Source organism: Oryctolagus cuniculus, chromosome 21 (assembly GCF_051225735.1).
Source record: "Oryctolagus cuniculus isolate XC-2025 breed Fujian yellow rabbit chromosome 21, ASM5122573v1, whole genome shotgun sequence".
NCBI classification, from domain to species: Eukaryota; Metazoa; Chordata; class Mammalia; order Lagomorpha; family Leporidae; genus Oryctolagus; species Oryctolagus cuniculus.
Window position 1 is genome coordinate 24,470,478 of NC_142887.1, and position 21,237 is coordinate 24,491,714.

The following is a 21,237-nucleotide window of genomic DNA, read 5'->3' on the forward strand; positions in this document are numbered from 1 at the left end:
GCCCACAGGAGACCAAACAGGCCGCTGAATGTCCTGGGCCATCCCTGGGGATGTGGAGGGTGCCAGGGCAGGTTTTGCTTTTTGCAAAGGTGCTTGGCAGATCAACAAAAGGAGGGCAAAGGACCAGCCGAGGCCCTTGGAGAGCTAGTTTGGTTCGCTACGTGATCAAGACATGCACTGCTTTAGAGAACCAGAGACTGAGGCCAGCCAGGCAGGTCCACGCTGCCTTTGGGGTCTGCCCCCTCGTAATGGCTGCACTCAGCTCTGGCCTTACCCAGCGCCCACCTGAGTGAGACAGCACCGGAGCCACACCTGTCACTTGCCTTGCAAAGACACCTCTAGCACCAACCACACTCGGATCCAGGAGCGTGGGCTCATGGCGCGCGTCTTTAACAAGCCCCAGGGAAGACGAGAAGAGTTGAAAGTTTGGGGGTGGACAGCGGCTGCTGTTATTATTTCTTCCTCATGGATATTGGAAGCAATGGGCTGATTCCAGAGAGACTCTGGGGACAGTGTAATGACACAGGTGGCTTGGGGACACTTAAAAGAAAAAGTGGTGCTCCTTATATGTCCCCTGCGTTCTTTTAGGACGTGCTGTGCCAGATCCCATTCCCTTCTTCGGTTTGAAGTCTGGGGAGACTGCACCAGGGCGGTTAGCTCTGCCGGGAGGGGAGGGACCAGCTTCCAGCCAGGGCCTTGGGCACGTTGGAGACGTGCTAGGAGTCTGGTTTGGGTTTTCCCAAGGTCTCAGCAAGAGGTGGCCGGTGTAGAAAGCTGGCCTTGCAAGGGGTGTGTGGTGTGGTCAGGTGCATGGGCAAGGCGGGCATTTAACCCAGGGCAGTCTGGTGCTGGAGGCCAGTGGAAAGTTCTAGCACGATGGGGGCTGGCGTTATGGCAACGCAGGCATCTCCCATCTGAGTGCTGGGTGCTGCTTCCCATCCAGCTTCCGGCTCCCGTGCGTGGACGATGGCTCAAGTACTTGGGTCCCTGCCACTGTGTGGGAGACTGCTGGGTGGAGTTCCTGGCTCCTGTTTCCTCCCAGCCCCTCCCGATGCTGCATTTGGGATCAGTGGATGAGTGGATGGAAGCTCTCTCTGTTTCTCTCTCTCTCTCTCTCTCTCTGCCTTTTCAGTAAGTAAATAAAGCAAATCTTGAAAAAAGCATCTGGCGGTGGCTTGTTAGGATATGCAGTTCTCTGGGCCCCACCCTAGGGGTGCTGACGTCTGACAACCGTTGCTGTAGAACTTTCTAGCATCGCTGGCTGAGAAAGAAAGAGGTACGAAGCAAAGGGCAGTTAAAAAAAAAAGTCTACACCTATGAATGCCGTTAGGCCAAAGAGGCAGGTGCATGTATGAAGTCAGGGGCCTGGGTTCAAGTGTGACTCCAGCGGAACCGCGTGCCCATCACGCGGGGTTAACAGAGAGGCACATGCCCGGGGCCTGGTGGGGCTGGGCGCTCGGTACCCCGGGATCGGTGCCTACCTGCAGTCCCCCGCCGCCGCCAGGGTTCGAGCACAGCCCGGGCAGGCGTTGCCATGGCAGCGCCGCGGGCGGGGACGCCTGAGGCTGAGCGCGCCGCCCCGAGGGCCCCTCGGCGAGGCGGGGGCGGAGGGCGTTCTCCCACCCCAAAGCCTCGTTGCCCCGCGCCTCCCGGGCCGGGTTAAAGGGTGGGGTTGCAGGGGTGCAGCGGGGCGGGCGCAGGGCCGGGGGCGGGGCGCCGCCGCCTGCCAGCCGCTCCCGCATTAAAATTTCATGCGCGCTGCAGCAGCTACGAAGTCGGCGCCGGCTGCGCTCGGGGGACCAGCGGGAGGGAGGCTGCGGACGAGTGCGGGGAGGAGTCTGCGCTGGGAGGCGCTTGCAGGGGCTCCCCCAGTTCTGCGCCGAGAGCCGCGGCACAAAGAGCTCTCTGCGCCCACCAGAGGTAAGCGGCCGCCCGCGTCCCCACCGCCCGCGCCGGCCGGGCATCTTCGTCGCCTCCCCGGAGGTCCCGGGGTCCCAGGGCAGGGTCCGGGGGAGGGGGCGGGCCGACGCTGCCCGGAACGCCCTGCCTCCGATGGGCGAAGAGGCGCTCGCTCAACCTGCGGTTGTCAAACGCAGCCAATGGGGCGCGGGAAGGCAGGCTGGGCTGGGAGTGCGGGGAGGATCGGAGATTATGCCGTCGGGATCTGGGGTGGGAGGCGACGAACAAAGACCCTTGGCTTCCCCTGCCACCAGACAGACGTGGGAGGCGGACCCCCGGGTTAGCAGCTAACTGGCCGAGTCGTGGACAGAGCCCAGATGGTCTTGCGGGTGGGGGTGGGGCGGTGGGGCGGGGTCCTCGAGTCCTGCGCCCCCGTCCCCAGCCTGTCGTGTGCCCCCAGCCAGCGCCTTCCATTCATTCCCGCACTTCCGGAGCTCCAGTCGCAGACGTGCGGTGTCGTCCCGGGCGGCTAGAAGGGGCCGGAGAGGGCTGGCCGTGGTGGTGACAGCGGTGCCGGCAGCGATACTTGGGCTTGCTGCTCCGCCTGCGTTCTTCCGGCAAGCCCACGAGGTTCGTGAGAGCCCCGTATTAAGGATGAGATGGAAATGGAAATCCAGAGAGGGTTAGCGACATGCCCAAGGTGACACAGCCGGCGAGTTTGGGATCCAGACCTCTGGGACTCTAAGATCTGTTTTACACCCCCACCCCGCAGGGGTCCGCAGAGACCCCCAGAACCCAGCAGCTTGGCTCCCTTACCTCTCCTTGGACCCAGCGCACTCTGGAGAGGCTGGGAATTGGGGGAGGGTGGGGGGGGCCAGGCCGGATCTTTTCTCTCCTCAGGCGGAGAGTCCTGAGCTGGAGACATTGTTTCCGGGGCTGTGGGCGCTGGCAGAGCAGGGAGAAGGGGTATGCGGGGAAGGTCCCGGGGGGCCCCGGATTCCCCATCCTCGCCCAGGGCTCCAGACCCGAGGCAACCGAGCGCCCGGCCTTGCTGGCGCGCGCACCCCACTGCAGTGCGCGGCTGGGAAGCCGCCCCCACCTGCTGCAGGAGCGGAGCGGCGGGCGGAGGGAGCGCGGGAGCGAGGCTGGCGAGTTCTTGCGGGAAGCCGCTTTGTTTTGCTTGCGGTCAGCCTCGCAGCGAGCGCAGCCAGGGAAAGCGCACGGCCATTTGGGGGCACCCGGGCTGGATGAGTAATTCCACTTGACAGACGGGGAAACCTGCGCACGGCGGCTGTGAGGCTCCAGGGGCGTGGCTTCCCGTCGGCAGATGCCTGGGCCACGTGGCCAGGGGCGTGAATCAGCAGGTTTGGGGTGGGGCTGGGCATGGGGCATTGGCTCAGGTGCGGCCTCAGGGGTCGGACCGCAGGGAACGCAGCAGTGCCGGCGCGCCTGTCCTCACCCCGTCCAGCCTGGCTTCCTTGGGGATCCTCCTTTGGGGGCGTCATTGACCGCACCCCACACAGCTAAATCCCAGTTTGGCTGGTTTCGCGTTGACCTCCGTGGTCTAGTTGTCCTTGAAAATGATTCTGAAATCTTCCCAGGGTCGTTCTTGCTGCAATATTTTAGCCTCTGCCTTCCTCCACAGAGGGTCTCAGAAAGGAAGCAAGCCCCCCACCCCGGCCGCCAGGCTCGCCGGGCTCACCTTCCATGCCTGCCTGTTTTTAGAATTTTTTGGTGATCTTTCAAAAGACAAAAGCTAGGAAGCTTTATAATGCATAATAATTGTGGAAGATTGAAACAGAGAGGAAGACGGCACCCTTCCGGCAGCCAAGAATCACCCGTGTTTTCTGTTGCTGAAAAGAAATGACTCAAACTGAATTCTGTGATTCCTGCTTTAGAGAGGCCACAGCAGGTGTGTGAGTCAGCGTGACCTCTGCGGAGAACCTGCAGAGCTGTTAGCGTTCCCTGGGGCAGACGAATAAGGTCCACCCAGCCCCTAGTGCTGGGTCTGCCAGGTGTTTGTGGTCCCTACAACTTTTTTTAAAAAAAATATTTATTTATTTGAGAGGTAGGGTTAGAGAGAGAGAGAGAGAGAGAGAGAAAGGTCTTCCATTTGCTGGTTTACTCTCCAGCAATGGCCGGAACTGGGCTGATCTGAAGCCAGGAGCCAGGAGCTTCTTCCAGGTCTCCCACACAGGTACAGGGGCCCAGGCACTTGGGCCATCTTCTACTGCTTTCCCAGGCCATAGCAGGGAGCTGGACGGGAAGTGGAGCAGCTGGGTCTCTAACCAGCGCCCATGTGGGATGCTGGTGCCCCAGACGGAGGCTCAGCCTACTGTGCCACAGCGCGCCCCGCTCCTTCCGTTGGACCTGATGGGTGCTTCTTCCTAGGGTGGGACTGCACTCTTTGGGCTTGTTTGCAATGGCAGCACAGCCTGGTGGAAAGAGCAGGGTTGGCCATGACACCTGTCCGTGTGCAAATCTTCTCTGAGCTCAGTCTGCTCATCTGAGATTGCTGTGAGGCCATGCACAGTGAGTGTAAAGTACCTGACCCCCTGTGGGTGATGCCCCGGGTGCCCCCAGGGCGCCGGCCCCTTCCTTTGGGAAGACCCCCCCCCCCTTGCCTCCGTTCCTTGTTTGGACGCCTACGTACCAGCTCTTATTCCGCCAAGGCTGTTGTTTCCTGTCCTGGGTGATCCTTGGGCTGTTGGTGCTTCTGGCACTTTGGAGCCATTGTGCAGGTTCAATGGGCTGGTGAATAACACATCGGATCGTCTTTTGTCCCTCCGGAGTCCCTCTCCTTGTCTCTGAGGCCGGGCTCATCTGTCAGCCGGCGGAACAATAAGCACAGATTCGCAGAGGCAGAGGCGAGGTCTGGCTGAGGGGACATCTGTCTCCCTCTCCTTTGCACGCTGATCGGATTAGATGGGGCAGGTGCTCCCTGCTCCCTCGCCCTGCCAGGTGGGCCCTCTGGAAGCTGCTGGGTGAATCACAGCCGGCCGGGAGGGAGGGGCTGGGCTGCTACGCGCTCCAGCCTGCACGGCAGCGATGAATGACAGTTGGAGTTCTTTTGAAGGCTGGGGCTATTACAGATGAGACACTGGGGCTCAGAGAGGGGGAGTGACGAGTTCAGAGTCACACAGCAGTTTAGCTGGAGAGTTAGGATTTGTTAAATGTTAATTATTTATTGTTTTCTTTAGTAGGGGGAGAGAGAGATCTCACATCTGCTGGTTCATTCCCCACATAACCACAACAGCTAGGGCTGGGCCAGACCGAAGTGAGGAGCCAGGAACTACATTGGGGTCTCCCACAGGAGTGGCAGGAACCCAAGCACTTGAGCCCTCAGCTGCTGCCTCCCAGGGGGCGCATTAGCAGGGGGCTGGGACTGGGAGTGGGGCTGGGACTGGGAGTGGAGCTGGGGCCCGAGCCCCAGCACTGAGACGTGGGGTGCTCCAGCCCTCTGCAGCTCTGCCGAACCCTCCGCTGCAGAGTGAGGTTTTTATTTTTTAATCTCTCCTGGATCTTTGAAGATTTTTTTAAAATTAATTTGAAAGAGTGTCAGAAAGAGAGAGCGAGAGAGATCTTCCATGTGCTGGTTCCCTCCCCAGATGGCCACTATCTCTCTCTCTTTTATCTCTCTCTGGAGAGAGAAACTGACAGAGAAAGAGAGTGCCCCCGAGAAAGATCTCCCGTTTGCTGTTCACTCCCTAAATGCCTGCAACAGCCAGGGCTGGGCTGAGGCTGGAGCTGGGGGCAGGGGGAACTCAGCCCGGGTCTCCCTCGCAGGTGGCAGGGACCCAACCTTGGGAGCCCCCACTGCTGCCTCACAGGGTGTGCATGAGCGGGACGCCAGGATTGGGAGTGGTGCTGAGAATGAAACCTGGGCTTTGATTTGGAACGATCTGCTAGTGGCCATGGGGTACCCCCCCATTCATTTTTGATCCACACCCTGGGGGTGTCTTTGACTGCCATATCTTGAAACAGGACCTGGCATCCTGCCCCCAGGTGCCCACGGCCACACCTGGCCCCTCACTGCTGCCTTCTTCTCTCTTGATGATAGCTGTGGCCTCTCCCTGCCCATGCACGTGGTTTCTGAGACACGCGTGTGGCCGCCATGACCCAGTGGCAGCAAAGGGGTAAGCAAAGTGCTCGTCATCACTCTCTGTCTGTGGGCAGTGGGAGTGGGGGCCCTGGCAGCCATGTGCTGATTCCTCCTGAAGGCCAGAGGTGGGGGAGGAGCTGGGTCCCAGCGCTTCCTTTAGGGGGCTCCTTGAGGGACCCGTGTGGCCTTTGCGAGCCCAGATGCGGGGGTCCTGGCACCCAGCATGAGGTCTCTTTCATTACATGTGAACAGGTTTGGACAAAAATCGCCTTACAGAGGTGTACGGTACCCAGAGGGAAATGTACCTGCGGACGGGTGGGACCCTCACCACGGTCCAGATGTGGGACACGAGCAGGGCGCGAAAATGTCCCTCTGCGTCCTGTCCCTGCCAGGCCCCAAGACACCAATGATCTACTTTCTGTGACTGTAGATTCTGTGTGTGTGTGTGTGTGTGTGTGTGTGTGTGTTTTAAGATTTATTTACAGATAGGCAGAGGCAGAGAGAGAGAGAGAGAGGTCTTCCATCCACTGGTTCACTCCCCAATTGGCTGCAATGGCTAGAGCTGTGCTGATCTGAAGCCAGGAGCTTCCTCCAAGTCTCCCACACAGGTGCAGGGGCCCAAGGACCTGGGCCATCTTCCACTGCTTTCCCAGGCCATAGTAGAGAGCTGGATCGCAAGTGGAGCAGCTGGGACTAGAACTGGCGCCCATATGGGATGCCAGCACCCACATGGGATGCTGGTTCTGGTGTTTTTGCTAAAGGTCCACGCCCGTGTGCAGAATCCTCCGCTTGGCTGCTGGTGCATCGTATTTTTAAGGCTCACCCTTGTCTGCCTCAGTGGTTGGAGCCCTTCTGGAAGCCGAGTTGAACATCAGCAGTGTCAAGTGTACAACTCAACAGTAATTTCTAGTCAGTTTACCAACTTGTACAAACACCGCCATCCGTCAGTTTTAGGACATTCACGACATCCCAAAGACATCCTCGTGTCCACTGTGGATGCCCCTTGCACCCCGGTCCCAGGCACCCATGCACCCATGCACCCACTTCCTGTTGGCTTGGTTTTCCTGAGCTGTTCGCATAAATGGGATCCATGTGTGTTCTGTTGTTTCTGTCTTCCTTCTCTTAGTTGAATGTTTTTGAGGCTGGTTCTTGTTGTAGTTTCTATCAATGCTTTTCCTTTGAATTCTTGAGTAAATGTATGTGTGGATGTGCCACGTTGAGTAGATGGGGTTGGGGTACCTCAATCTTTTTTTTAAGATTTATTTATTCCTTTGAAAGGCAGAAAGAGAGAGAGGGCGAGAGAGAGAGAGGGAGACGGGGAGAGAGAGAGAAAGAGAGAGAGAGAGAGATTTTCCATCAATGGTTCACTCCCCAAATGGCTGCAACAGCTAGGGCTGGGCCAGGTGGAAACCAGGAGCCAGGAGCTTCTTCTGGATCTCCCACGTGGGTGCAGGGGCCCAGACACGTGGGCCATCTTTCTCCGCTTTCCCAGGAGTATTAGCAGGGAGCTGGATCAGAAGTGGAGCAGCAGGGACACAAACCAGGATGCCATGGTCTTAATCATGTTTATCTGACCCTAAAGTCCATCCCTATCTTTGTACCCTGGAAGACAATGGCAGCTTTTGAAAAATAGATGTATTGGGGTGGCATGATACAGGGGGTTCAGCTGCAGCCTTGGACGTCAGCATCCACGTGAGCACTGGTTCCAGTTCTGGCTGCTCCACTTCTGATCCAGCTCCCTGCTAATGCACCTGGGAAAGCAGTGGAAGATGGCCCGAGTGCCTGCGCCACTGCACCCACACGGGAGACCTGGATGGAGTTCCAGGCTCCTGGCTTTGGCCTGGCCCTGCCCCAGCAGTTGTGGCCATTTAGGGAATGAACTAGTGGATGGAAGATCTCTTTCTGTGTCTCTTTCTGTCACTCTGTGTTTCACACAAATCAAATACACCTTTAGAAAAAATTATTTCCTTTCATATAGTTGAAATGTTTGAAAGGCTGAGAGAGAGAGAGATTGAGATTGATCTTCCATCTGCTGATTCACTTCCCAGATGCCTGTAACAGCCAGGGTTGGGCCAGGAGCCTAGAACTCAGTCCAGTTTTCCTGTGTGAGTGGCAGGGACCAACAACCTGCTACCTCCCACGGTGCACATTAGCAGGATGGGATCTGGAACCAGGACTCGAACTGGGCACTCTGCTATGGGATCCAAGCATCCCGAGTGGCGTCCTAAGCACTGTGCCCAGTGCCTGCCCCTGTGACAGTGCTAACTGAACCCAGGGGCTCCAGTTCCCTCGAAGCTGCCATTGCCTTCGTCACATCAGGGATTCTGGGGCCACAGGAGCCTGGGCAGGGGTCACTGATGGTCAAACGATGCTGCTCTGAGCAGCCCGGGGCTGTTTGCAGAGTACGGCGATCCGGGGACCCAGGAGACAGAAGAGAGCGCCCAGATTGTTCCGGACCTGCACGGTCAGCGGGAGCCACCTTGCAGATAAGTGTGGGACTGGCCAGCCTGCAGCCCTCTGGCCCGCCCCCTGCTGGCCTGTTCAGCAAAGTGCTGGATCCCAGGATCAGGAAGAGGGAGGGAGGGTAATCCGTGAGGCCCCTACTCACTTTTCTACCTCTGTGCCAGAAAGAAAGAGCTTGTCCCTGTTTTGTGGGGCGCAAGAAAAGGCGATCGGTATTCCGGATTCCCGACTCGCTGTCCAGTGCTCCCTCCCAGCCGTCAGCAAGCTGCAAGTTTCTCCTGTGTTCTCTCGGGTCGCCTGTGACGTTGCTGGGGAGCGGGTGGGGGTGGTGCAGGGAGACCTGGCCTCCGCGCTCTCTGGGGATGTTCTGGGGTGGGAGCCAGGGGAGGTGGAGAGTGGTGCGCCCCCACCCCCCGCCGGGCTCCCAGGCCACCTGCTCACCAGCAGGGAGTTCTGGCTATGCCCAGGCTGGGGCGGGGGTTGGGGTAGGGGTGGGGGGATGGTGAGGGCTGGATGCTGTTTTCTCCCGAGTTGTGTTTGGTGCTTTTTTTTTTTCCTTCCAGGATGGGGCTGTGGGGTCGACATGGGGAATGAGCCGGAGCCGGGCCTGGGCTGCCGAGGCACTGGCTGGAGGCTGCCAGGTGTGATCTGGGGGTGGGGGGGAGGGGGGTCGAGAGGGAGGCTGCACTGAGCCTGGTCTGATGGGGGCTAGAATAGCCTCCTGCTTCGTCCCTTTCCTCGGGGGGGGGTAGGGAGGGGGCTGCAGGCTTCAGGCTTGTGTGCTCTCTGTGGTCCGTGCGGGGCAGGTGTGCTCTTGGCCATGACTCCAGCAGGCTTCTCTCTTCAGCAGGGCATGCACTGCGTCCCTTCTCTGAGCTGGACTCGGGGATCCAGCGGTGAGCACCTGAGATGCCCCGTACTGTTCCCTGGGATCTTCAGGTGAGAAGCCGTGGCTGCGGGGGGTCGGCGAAGGGGTGTGTGTGTGTGTGTGTGTGTGTGTGTATGAGGAGGTGGGGTGCAGACGCCCTCAGTGGGAAAGCTGCAGAGGGAATTCAAACCAGCCGAGGTCTCTGAAGGTCTGTGCCACCCACCGAGCCCTTGTCCCCTCCCCTGCGACACTCTGAGCTAACCCTGCCTGGGGGCAGGCTGTAGTGTGTGTGTGTGTGTTTGTGTGTGTGTAGGGGGCTTCACAGCCACACACACTTCCTCCCCGATCCTGAGATTTCTCCTGCAAGGTTTTAGTGCCCAAAGCTCTCGCCCCGACCCTGTGTGGGTATTGGGGGTGCTGGGGTCTCTGAGTGTCTGAGTTAGGCTGGGAGAGGGGAGCCGCGGGAAGTTGGGGATGGAGGCCGTGGCCTTAGTCTCCCTTGCTGCATCTCTCCCAGGAGCCTCTGCTCCGGCCGCGTGGCCAGGACTCCAGGCCTGGTGCCAGCAGCTGTCAGTGGTTTTCTGGACCTCTGGGTGATCCTGCCAAGACCTCAGCCTTCCCCATGCACAGGACGGAGCCTGCTGTGGACGCGAGCCCTCCCTGGCCGACACTCCGCTGAGGACTGAACTGGATGTCAAGGGCAGCTCAAGGGTACAGCAGGGGCCGCAGCAGCCGCCTGCCTGTCGCATCTGCTGGGCTCCAGTGTCTGGGGCTGGGGGTCACTTCCTGACCCCGCTTGGACTCGGTTCCTCCTCGGGTCTCTGCCTGCGACCTGGGGCCAGGTCTCCCTGACCACGCCTTCCCTCGGGCTGTGTCTCAGAGGAAGCCACAGCTCGAAGCAGGCGTGAGACAGGGGTCGGGAGGGGCTCTGCGCGGGCTGGAGGCTGTGGGGACTTCCTAGGGGACACTTTCCCTGGTGGCTTGGGAGGAGTAGGGGCCTGGCCTCAGGGTGCTCCAGCTCTGGGGGCTTGGTGGGGGTGCAGCTGGAGGGGCAGCGGGGGCAGTGCCCTGGAAAGATAGTTCTTGGGTGAGGAGGCGCCGAGGCCAAGGAGACGCATTAGGAAAGACATAGCCAGCTCCAGGTGCGGTGCTGCTACCTGCAGGCCTGAGGGGCTGCCCCCGGCTCCATCTCAGGATGCTATGTCCCAGTCGGACCCCTTGGAGCTCCTCCCACCGTGGCTGGATTCTGGCCCTGGGAGCAGAGGCTGGCAACCCCCGTCCCCACTGCTCCCTTGTCCATCTGTGAGTAGACCCCTAGGGAGGCGGTCGGCCATCTCAGTGCCTTCCCGTGGCCGGGGTGGGGAGGAGGTGCAGGCAGGGCGGCGTAAACACTGGCCCTTTACTTTCCCATAGCTGGGGAGGCTGTGACGGCTCAGAAGCCAGGGCTGGTTTTCAGCAAGTCCTCTGCCCACGGCGCCTCTGCTGTGTCCTCTGCTTACGAGGTCCTCAGCCCCGTTGGGCCAGAGCCCTGCCCCGTTGAACTCATGCCCCCTTCGGCACAGCCCTGGAGGTCCCATCTCGCACGCAGTGACACAGGGCTCAGGGCTTGGGCCCGAATGGACTCTGGGGGAGACAGTTCTGTGTGTCAGGTGTGGAGAGCTGGAGTCATCAACTCTTCAATCAGGGATGGGGAGGAGCAGATGTGGAGAGGGGGGCAGGTGCAGGGCCTGGGTGGGCTGGGGGCATCTGGGCACAGGTGGAGCTGGCGGGGACCAGGGCGGGAGGAGGCACCTCCTGGGAGCCAGGTCAGGTCTCTGCTGTGAGTTCTGCCGCACCCGTCTCAGACCAGTCCACTCCCCTCTGCTAGCCTCGGCTTCCACTTGCAGGGGGCGCCGCGTGCTCTCCTGGGAGCGAAGGGGGATCTGATGAGGTCGTGTGCTTGGCCCAGGGCCTGTTAGTAGCTGCCCGGTAAACACTGCCATCCATCTGGGAGTGTGGAGTTAGGGTTTATCTATTGTTGGCACGCTGGACTGGAGAACAGCATCTTCCGACCCAGCCGCTTAGCTGTCCAACCCTTCCCCGTATCTCATCGGCTGGGGGAAGTGACTGCATTTCACAGCCTCCATGGTAGATGGTAGCGGTAGTTCATGGTGTTTTCTGGGGGTATTTACTGTTTTTTTTTTTTTTTTTAAGATTTATTTATTTGAGAGAGAGAGAGAGAGAGAAGGGGGAGAGAGAGAGAAAGAGAGAGATTTTTTGCATCTTCCAGATTCACTTTCCAATTGGCCATAACAGCCAGGTCTGGACCAGCCTGAAGCCAGGAGCCAGGAGCTCCATCCTGGTCTCCCACGTGGGCGGCAGAGGCCCAAGCACTTGGGCATCTTCCATTGCCTCCCAGGCGGGCGCATTAACAGCAAGCTGATTGGCAGCTGAGCAGCCAGGACTTGAACCAGAAACCCCGACATGGGATGCAGGTGTTCCGAACGCCAGCCCCTGGGGTGTTTAAATTCTGCTTCTGTCATTAGAATTGAGCACCCACTTGGAGCCTTTCCTGTGGGAGCCACCAGGGGGTGAGGAAGAAGGAGGGCAGATGGGTAAAGACCAGGTCATGGTTCAGATCTTTAAGATTTCACGGCCAGGCCAGGGGGAAGAAACCAGCTCCTGGGGAGCTGGAGATGAGGGGCTAGGACCGTCTACTAAGGCACAGGTTCTGAGTCCTTGAGGCGCGGGGATAAAACCCCTGAGGCTGAACCCACCAGAGCCTTGAAGGAGGAAAAAAATATGTCTAGACAAGAGCTTATTGGGGGGAAGAATTAGAGCGGAGAGCCACATAGTATGTTCTAGATGTTGAAAAGAGAGTCCCGATGCAGCGGGTTTCTCTAGTGCAGGGCTTATCAGAGCGTTTAGAATGCTCACGGTAATTCTGGATGTCCAGGGACATCCAGGACAAAGAAGGGAGGGCTCCTAGCTTCTCTGGACACGCCATTCTTTTCTCATAGAAATCATTGTGAACCATGAGAGATGCGAGGCTGGGGGGTTGGGAAGGAAAATGTAGCAGGGAGGTAGATGGCATAGCGAGGTGCCCTCAGGTGCATGGTAGCATCCACAGGAAAGGGGGCAGAGCAGGAGGGGCCAGGGATGTGAACTTGGCTGCAAGAGCCAGGTCAACTCACTGCAGATTCTGGAGGGCGTGGGGGAGAACAGGCCAGTGGTTGGAGCAGGTAGAGACCTGGAGGATGGTGATGGCGTCCACCGGGCATGGTGGCTCTGGGGGACTGGGTGTTTGGTGGTGTGATGCTGGTGTAGTGTGAGTGTGCCCAGGTGTGAAAGCACCCAGCCCCCAGGGGAATGGGCTGCCTAGAACCAGGTAGGGGTTTCCATTCAGAACAAGTAGAGAACTTTCGGGAGAACTGAAGTATTTGGGGGTGGTGGTGGTGGGGTGGGGAGGAGGGGCTTGGAGACCCACAGCCACCATGCTTCCGGGCAGGGTGCACGTGGTTGGGTTTGATTCTGTGGGACCCCGGAGACTTCCAGGTGGACCCCCTGCCCTGGTGGGGCCCCGCTCCCGGGCTGGCGGGCTGCAGCTGGAGGGGCCGGGGAAGTGTGTTGCATGTGTGATTAACCTACTAACCCAGGGCTCGGCCGGGACGCTGTGTGACGAGGTGCTGGCCTTCTGCCAACCAACTAACCCACTAACCAGGCCCGAGCATGCCCTACTAACCCCTCCCGCAGCCAGACCCTACTAACCCGCGCAGCTCATGGGCCTTTCCAGGGGCTGGGACGTGGGGGCAGAGGAGGCTCTGCAGGACCCTCCCTGCCTGAGGGCTGGGGTCTTTGTGCAGACCCACAATGCAGGGCAGGGCGAGTCATGCCCACGCACCAATTCTGCCACTTCCTGTCCGTGACTCTGAACACAACATTTCTCTGGTCCTGTTCCCGCTGACCCCTACCTCACAGGCTGCAGTGAGGCGTGCCCAGAATAAAGGGTCTTGGCACAGGGCAGATACTTAAAATAAAAAGGGTGGGGGTGGGGGTGGGACGCGCTGAAACCCCGGGGGCCCCGCCCCCTGCCTGGGCCCTGGTCTCTGGGCGTTCTGCACACAGACCCTTCCACCTGGGGCCAGACACTCCCTTGGAAGCCCTGGCCGTCCCTTGCCCATTCTTCCTCCTCCTCAGCTCTCCCTCCTGGAGGCGGCTCTTCCGTCCCATTACTAACTCGTCTAACGCAGGGGCGCCCCCACCCCGCCCCGTAACACACTAACGGACCCGCGTGCCTTCTGCCTTTCCCTCCTGGCGACTCCCGTGTGTGTCTGCTGAGGTGCCCCCGCCCGCTGGCGCTGCGCTCTGACATACTAACCCAGCCCCTACTAACCCTGTTTTCTTACTAACCCCAGCCCTGCCGAGCTCTGGGCCCCCCACCCACCCCCGGGGGCCTGGTCCCCTTCCCTTTGGCAAGCACGTGGCCCAGGGCTGGCCCTGTAGACAGGTGGTCGGCTCTGCAGCCCCACACCGGCTGTTGGGGTAACAGAGCCCACTGGGCCAGGTCTGAGGCAGGGGACAACGCTCTAAGAACAATGCAAGGGGTAGGGGGGTAGGGGAGGGGTCCCTGCGGCTGGAGGGCAGCTGGACTCTGAGCCTTGGTTGCCACAGGGTGTGGGCAGGACCAGGGAACCCTCTGGAGGCGTGAGTGTGGAGGCCTGCGGGTCTAGACAGTGGAGCTCTGGGCTTTTCCCAGCCAAGGGAGCAAAGAGAAGGGACAGGAGCCCCAACCAGTAAGTCCTGAAGGGGGCATGTTCTACACCGGAAGTCGTCCGGCTGAGACGCCCCCATCTTGGATGGCCATGGCGAGGGCGTGTCCACGCTGAAAAATGATGAGTGGAGCCTTTTGTTCTCAGGAAGCCAGCCAGCGAGGCTGTCCCCATATCTGAAGGTGGAGACAGGGGCTGTTCTGACTCGGAAGTCTGAGAGGGGCTTGCCCTTAGGCCAAGCTGGAGAGAAACAGGGCCAGTGACCAACGAGAGGCCCTTTCCAACACAGGAAGTCAGCTAGAGAGGCCCTTCCCGTACTTGGGGCTGAGAGGCGGCTTTCAGGAAGTAGAGTGCCCGGTCTTTTTTTCACACCGGAAGTCACTGGGAAAGACCCGCCCCATCCCGGAAGCTAGGGGGCGCAGTTCTGCCCTGGGCATGGTGTACTCAGGAGGAGGAAGCAGGGCTCGGGGGAGGAGCTGCCAAAGCCGCTCAGCTGCCCCCGCCTTGCGTTCACCCCCAGCTCCCCGTCCTGTTCCCAACAGCCCACCTCCCCCAGAGCCCGCCAGCCGCTCACACCAGGGCCACACCTGGGGGTGACTTCCGGCCTCACCTCCAGTAGGCACCTTGGTCGCCTTGGGCTAATCTCTGGCTCCTGTGCACTAACTCTCGCTCCCGCCCAGCTACTCTCTGCCTGGCCCTGGCTGCCCCAGGGGCTGACCACTAACAGCCAACCCTGCCCCTCTAGGGGCTCCGGGCTCCTGGCCTGGCTCCCGTCGGCCCCTAATTAACCCGCCCTCACCTTGACTAACTCCTGCCCTTCTGATCTGTCCCTTTTAGCTGGAACTAATGGCTTGCCGAGTTCTTTCTAACAGCAGGTGTAACACTCGTCCCTGTCACTATTAACAGCTTGGATGTTGGCATGGCTGGGAAGGCTCTATCTAACACACGTTTGGGACCTGACTAACCCAGGGAGAGGTGCAGTTAGCGATGTGGGTGCTGGGGCACAGCAAAGATCGTAGCCCTCCACGGGAGATGCCGGGCTCTGGGCTGTGGCGTCCCTGGGGGGATGCCCCAAGGAGGAGTCAGCCGCGAGCCAGCCTCTCAAGGGGTTGGCCCCTGGGCAGATTGATTCACACTTCACCAGCTGCATTTGGTTTGGATTAAAGAAAAAAATAAGTATCATAGCTTCGTAGTGTGCAGCTAAGAACAGCTGTGTGTCTCGGGTGTGCCACTGTGTGTGGAAGGAGGAGGGTCTGGAGCTTTTGTTTTGGGGATGCTGGGATGTTTGGATCGGGCTATCCTGAAATATCGTGACTCCATCAGCCACGTACACCTTAGCGTAAATCAGCTCCACTCCGTCTCCTGCCATAACTCTGCCATGCGGTTTAGCTGCCCTGGGGAGATGGGAGTTTGGTTGGCAGGGTGTCTGGATCTCTTTAGGTCTGGGGAGGGGAGTGGTTTGGCAGCAGAGAGGGGGAGCTGTGAGGTCAGGGGTTCCCAGGGTCCCGGTGAGAGGCGGCTGGCTCAGGCTGGCGGGATAGGAGAGCTTATGGTCAGAATTAGAGGCCAGCCCGGCAGCTTTAGAGACAGGTTGCTTGGACCAAATGATGCTGGTGACAGCCCGCGTCTAACAGTCACGGGCTCAGAGCTTGCCCAGGGTGGTCGCTGGCAGTGAGCTGTGAAGGGAGACCCAGACACTTAAAAGCAAGCGAGGAATGATGGCCTAGGCAGGTGCAGGGGCAGCCGGCAGGGACCTGGCATGGGGCAGAACGCACTTGCCTGTCGCCCTCTGGTGGCCAGCTTGCCTCATGGCACACAAAGCTGGGCGCTCAGAAGCGAAAACACGTCCCAACTACAGAGCTTTGGGTGTGCTGAGGCCCTGCTATGTGCCAGGCGCCGCTCTGGAGGTGGAGCTCTGCACGTGGGATCCCCCCCCCCCCAATCTTGGTGCTTCTATAGCTCAGTAGAAGTAGACAGTGACGCAGGGAGAAGGGTGTCCTTTGGGGCTGGCGAGAGGGCACAGACAAGATTGCTGTGCACATGCTGTGCCAGGCATGGGGTGGTTAAAGGCCACTCAGTCTTTGCTAGCTTGAATTCTCATGTGTTAGGTGGGTGTAGGGGAGAGTAGGGGTAGGGAGACGCCTAGTCTTCCATGGGTGTAGCAGTCAGGGTGGGCTTCCTGGAGAGGGAGATATCCAGACTGAGCCCTGCATGGCTGGAGTGTGGCTGGGGATGAGTTTAGGACAGCAAGACTGGCAGACACAGGGCTGTGGGAAATGAGGGAGGAGCCAAGGAGATTCATGCAGAGTGTGGGAGGACTCAGATGGGGACATGGACAAGGCCTTTGGACTTTGTCCAGTGAGGGGCCATGGATGTGGCCTGAGAAGGTGAAGGAGTTGGGCTTCACTTCCAGCCCCAGGGAGCTTGTAATGAGCTCTAATCACAGCTGCCACAACCGAGTGCACTCTTGGAAAGGAGAAAGACCCTTCGGGCTGTCCTGAGAGAAACAGGTTGTAGAAACTCTCGCCCGGTTGCAGGCAGCTCTGCAGTGATGGGGAACTAAAGAGGACCGAGGTGACAGTGAGGACTTGGGGTGGGGGGGCACAGTCCTGAAATCCCATCACCCCCGCTGGGTGGGGCCCCGGAGAGGCTGCAGGGAGACACGACGTGGGTGGTAGGTTTACTAGGAGATCAGTGAGGGAGGGGATTCCTTTGTCTTGGAGGCTGCCAGGGCAAGAGAACAGTGTGGTGTAGGCGCCCAAGAGGTGGCCCTGGCCCCAGAGAGGGGAAACACGTGTCTTCTGTCCCTGGAGATGGAAAGATGGGAACTGGGCCAACGCTGAGGCTGGCGGTGGCTGCGAGATTCCCGGTGTGTGTGCGTGTTTTTTGACTCAGCCCACACGGGCACATTCTGTCTGTCCCTCCCTGATCACAACCTGAGGGTGCCCATTCCCCCTGGCTTGCTCCAGCCCACTGGACTGCAGGCCGGCTGGGAGTCGGGCCTAATGAACCGAGGACTTGGCTCTCAATCTTTTCTCACTGGGCTGTGTGGAGGGAATGGGCACCATGGAGCCTGGCTGGGGGCTGTGCTGGTGTAGAGGGGGCCAGGTGCAGCCAGGAAGATGCCTTGGGGGGGGGTGCGTGGTCCCAGCCCAACAGAATACCCCCTACCTAAGATGCTCCTGCGTGTCTCCGGGGCTGATGGCGGGACATCAACAGACCAGAAAAGGTGCTCGCGTTCCCCGACGTGACCTCCAGGGGGCGCCGAGGGAGGGCACAGAGATTCTGCCGTGGATGGAAAGCAATGGGGTTTTCACACCGGGTCAGCCGTGTCGGGTCTCTTGGCTTTTGGTTTTCACCCATGAATGTAGCTGCTTCTGTGTAAAATACCACGTTGATATTAAATCTCGATTCACACCCAAAGCATGGCTGTGGCTTCTGAGACACAGGGCTGAGAAGGTTGTGGGCAGAGCGTGGTCGTCAGGGTACACGTGGGCTGTGCCGTGAGTCAGCCTTGACCGTGACCTTGGAGGCCAGCACAATGAAGCGTTTGCTTCTATTTCAAATTATAAGATTTACTGTTGTCCTCATCCCATTTCTAAAAACATATTAGAGAGAGAGAAACGGTTTCACTCCCCAAATGCCCACCCCAGCCAGGGCTGGGTCAAACTGAAGCTGGGAGCTGGGAACTCACTCCAGGTGAGTGGTAGGGACCCAAGTCCCTGAGCCGCACGGCTTCCTCCCGGGTGTGCGTTAGCAGGAAGCTGGATTTGGAAGCCGACTGGGAACTTGCATTGGGCGCTCTGATACAGGATGCAAGCGTTCCGAGAAGTGGCGTTGGTTGCTAAGCCAAACACCTGCCTCCCCCGAAGCCATTTTTAAGGGACCGGTTCTGTGTGTCCATCAGATTCACATCGTGGTGCAGCCATTCCTGCCACCGGCCCTGCTTTGTGCCCAGAGAACATCCAAGCTCTTACTGCCTGAGAGCTTACCCTTCCCCCGGGGGGAGGAGGAGTGGCAGGTGGGTGGAGCTCCTTGGTGGCTGAGAGAAAGGTTTAACACAGGGTCATGCAGGGCTGGCAGAGAGATGGCACATGTGAAGCCACTGCCAGAGTCCTCATCCATGCAGACATCGCCAGTCAATCGCCTATCTCTTTGGGAACGTGGATGCATCCACCCTCAAGGTCTTTCTCAGCCCTGTGTTCTGGGTGGCCAGGACCATCTGTCCTAGGCTTGAGGTGTTGACAGACCTTGGCATATTGTTCAGCTTGTCTTCGCAATCATGAGGTTTCCACTGTTAACAGTAAAAGAGATGTTTATGTAGCTCAGACCAGGCATCCCTACTGGCCTGGCCCCTTGTGCTAGGAGAGACCCCCACACGGAGCGGGAAGCCGTGGCTGGGGGAGGAGTCAGGTGAGCGCCACCTTCAGGGGACCGCACCTGCGGTGACCTAAGGACCACCCTCCTCCACCGCCCTTGGAGAGGGGCCAGCTCTCAACACCACCACCCTGGGGCCCACGTTCCCACCTAAGGACCCCTCCGGGTGGGGGATGCACTCAAACCCCACCCAAACCTCTGCGTGCAGCTGGGACCTCAGCCCTGCCACCCATGTGCATGTCTCCGAGCCTCTGTCTGCTCGGTCACGTGGTGACACAGTGACGAGCTGGCATGGCACTCTGCAGCTTTACCGGGGCTCTCACAGGGCTGGGGCAGGGCCCCAAAGCCTCCTTCTGTGTTGGCCCTGGCTAAGCTGTTGGAGGGAAACTCTGGGATGGGAGGCTTCCTGGAAGAGGTGACCCAGGAGGGAAGCCTTGAAGGATGAGAAAACCAATCATCCGAGAGGAAACAGCTGTGGTGGTGCAGGGCACGCCGGGGTGGCTCCCTTAAGATTTATCAGCCCGGGAGCTGGTGTTGTGGGGCAGCGGGTTAAGCCACCTGAGATCCCGGCGTCCCATATGAGTACCAGTCGACATCCCAGCTGCTCTGCTTTCCATCTAGATCCCTGCAAATGCACCTGGGAAGGCAGCGGAAAATAGCCCAGGTGCTTGGGCCCCTGCACCCATGTGGGAGACCTGGATGGAGCTCCAGGCTCCCAGCTTCAGCCTGGCCCAGCCCTGGCTGAGACAGCTATTTAGGGAATGAACCAGTGGAAGCAAGACTCTCTCTCTCTCTCTCTCCCCCCCCCCCCCCCCCCGTTCCAAATAAGTCATGAAATCTGAAAAAGTGAGATCCTACAGGCACATCCTACAGGAGGTGGGGACACTCCAGGGTGTGGAGGTGACCGCCTGAGCTCAGACCTGGCCCCCCGTGCATGGCGCTCATGAGCTGGTGGGAACAGGTGGGAATCCCCCGGGGGAGCAGGACTTAGAAACCTGCCCACAAAGGACACGAAGACACCTGTCTCAGTCTCTCCTCTCTTTCACAGCACACTTCTCTTGCAATCCCACTTTGCTACAAAGTTTTAGAAATTTATTCACTTGAGATATCTAGGAGAAGGGAACTGGTGCAGGGAGGGTCTGGCAGGGCAGAAATTAATTGATACTTTGTTATTTTTATTTTGTTCCTTGGGAAGGAGAGAGAGTCAACCAGGGAGCCCTACCTGTTGGCTCACTCCCCAGATGCCCAAACCTCTGGGAGCTGGGAGCTTCCTCCAGCTCTCCCACGTGGGAGCCAGCACCACTGCCTCCCAGCGCCCACCTGAGCTGGAAGGGGAGCCTGGGGCAGGAGCCAAACTCAGGTACTGGGAGGTGGGACACGGGTGTCCTGGCTCATGTGGCCCCGCCCTCCAAAACAGAGCTGTTTAAGGCGCGTGTGGTGCAGTAGGTTAAGTTGCTACTTGGGATGCTGTGGCCCATACTGGAGCCCTGGTTCAGGTCCCAGCCCCTCTGCTTCCCAACTGTCTTCCTGCTAACACACTTGGGAGGCAGCAGGTGACGGCTCAAGGGCTTGGGCCCTGCCACCCACGTGGGAGCCTTTGATGGAGTGTCTGGCTCCTGGCTCAAGCCTGGACCAGCTCCAGGTGTTGCAGCCATTTGGGGAGTGAACCAGTGGATGGAAGATCTCTCTCTCTCTCTCCCTCTCCCTCTCCCTCTCTTCCCTGCTCTCCCTTTCAAGCAAACCTATAAAATGAGTGTTAAACCTGAGATTTTTTTTCAACCTGAGACATTTTAAAAAGACTTGTTAGCTCATATAAAAATATCAATAATGGTAAAAAAATTTCACATTAACATAAATCACACATGCATTATTTTTAAAGATTTATTTATTATTTGAAAGGCAGAGTTACAGAGAAGCAGAGGCAGAGAGAAAGAGAGAGGTCTTCCACTCACTGGTTCACTCCCCAATTGGCTACAATGCTGGAGCTGTGCCGATCCGAAGCCAGGAGCTTCCTCCAGGTCTCCCATGTGGGTGCAGGGGCCCAAGGACTTGGGCCATCCTCCACTGCTTTCCCAGGCCACAGCAGAGAGCTGGATTGGAAGTGGAGTAGCTGGGACTTGAACCAGCACCACATGGGATGCCAGCACTGCAGGTGATGGCTTTCCCCACTACACCCCAGCGCCAGCCCCTCACACACACATTATTAATAACATTCTCCAAAACCAAACCAGCTTAGTGAGGCGACTGCGTTGCTTTAGTTTTCCCATCAACCGCATGTCGGGATCGATAGGAATGGAGAGGTAGTTCTGGAGCTGCACCTGCAGGCCAGCTGGGGCCGCCTCAGCTGTGCTGCCCGGCAGGTGCCCACGGCCCATCCACTCATTCACTCCGGGGCCTGAGCTGCAGTTCACAGGAGTGGCCAGCAGGTGGCGGTATTTTACCAGAACCATCACTGCCTAGTCCTGGTTCTTGAACACCTGGCTCCTCTCTCTCTCTGGGGCATCTGGGGGCTGCTCTAGAGGGGGATCCTCTTGGGCTCCCAGAATTTGAAGACACCGGACAGGGCCTGGCCTGAGTGGGGGAAAGGAAAGCGGCTGGAGAGAATGTGGCTGAGGACAGGAATTCTGGAAAAGTTCTGCTGCGGGCTTCCGCTGGGAGCTGGAGCCACGGCGGGCGACTTCCTCACCCGGAGCCTGTTCTCTCCGCTGCAGAGTGGGCTGACTCTACGCTGGCGTCCCCCCAAGGTGCACTCGGATTGTGCCTGCGCAGCAGTCTCAGGC

General features: G+C 59.0%; 1 long non-coding RNA gene across 15 annotated transcripts; it reads left to right on the forward strand.

The window, feature by feature from the left end:
• Positions 1–1,742: 1,742 nt before the first annotated feature.
• LOC103352354 (uncharacterized) lies at positions 1,743–17,503 on the forward strand. Of its 15 annotated transcripts, none has more exons than XR_016227206.1 (8): positions 1,743–1,920; positions 2,360–2,529; positions 5,960–6,035; positions 8,403–8,491; positions 8,629–8,731; positions 9,028–9,105; positions 9,315–9,403; positions 9,850–17,503. It is a non-coding gene; the product is annotated as an uncharacterized LOC103352354 (long non-coding RNA). The 15 variants fall into 15 exon arrangements; XR_016227204.1 differs by having other exon boundaries at positions 8,633–8,731; XR_016227203.1 differs by having other exon boundaries at positions 1,744–1,920; positions 8,403–8,465.
• The last annotated feature ends 3,734 nt before the right edge of the window (positions 17,504–21,237 follow it).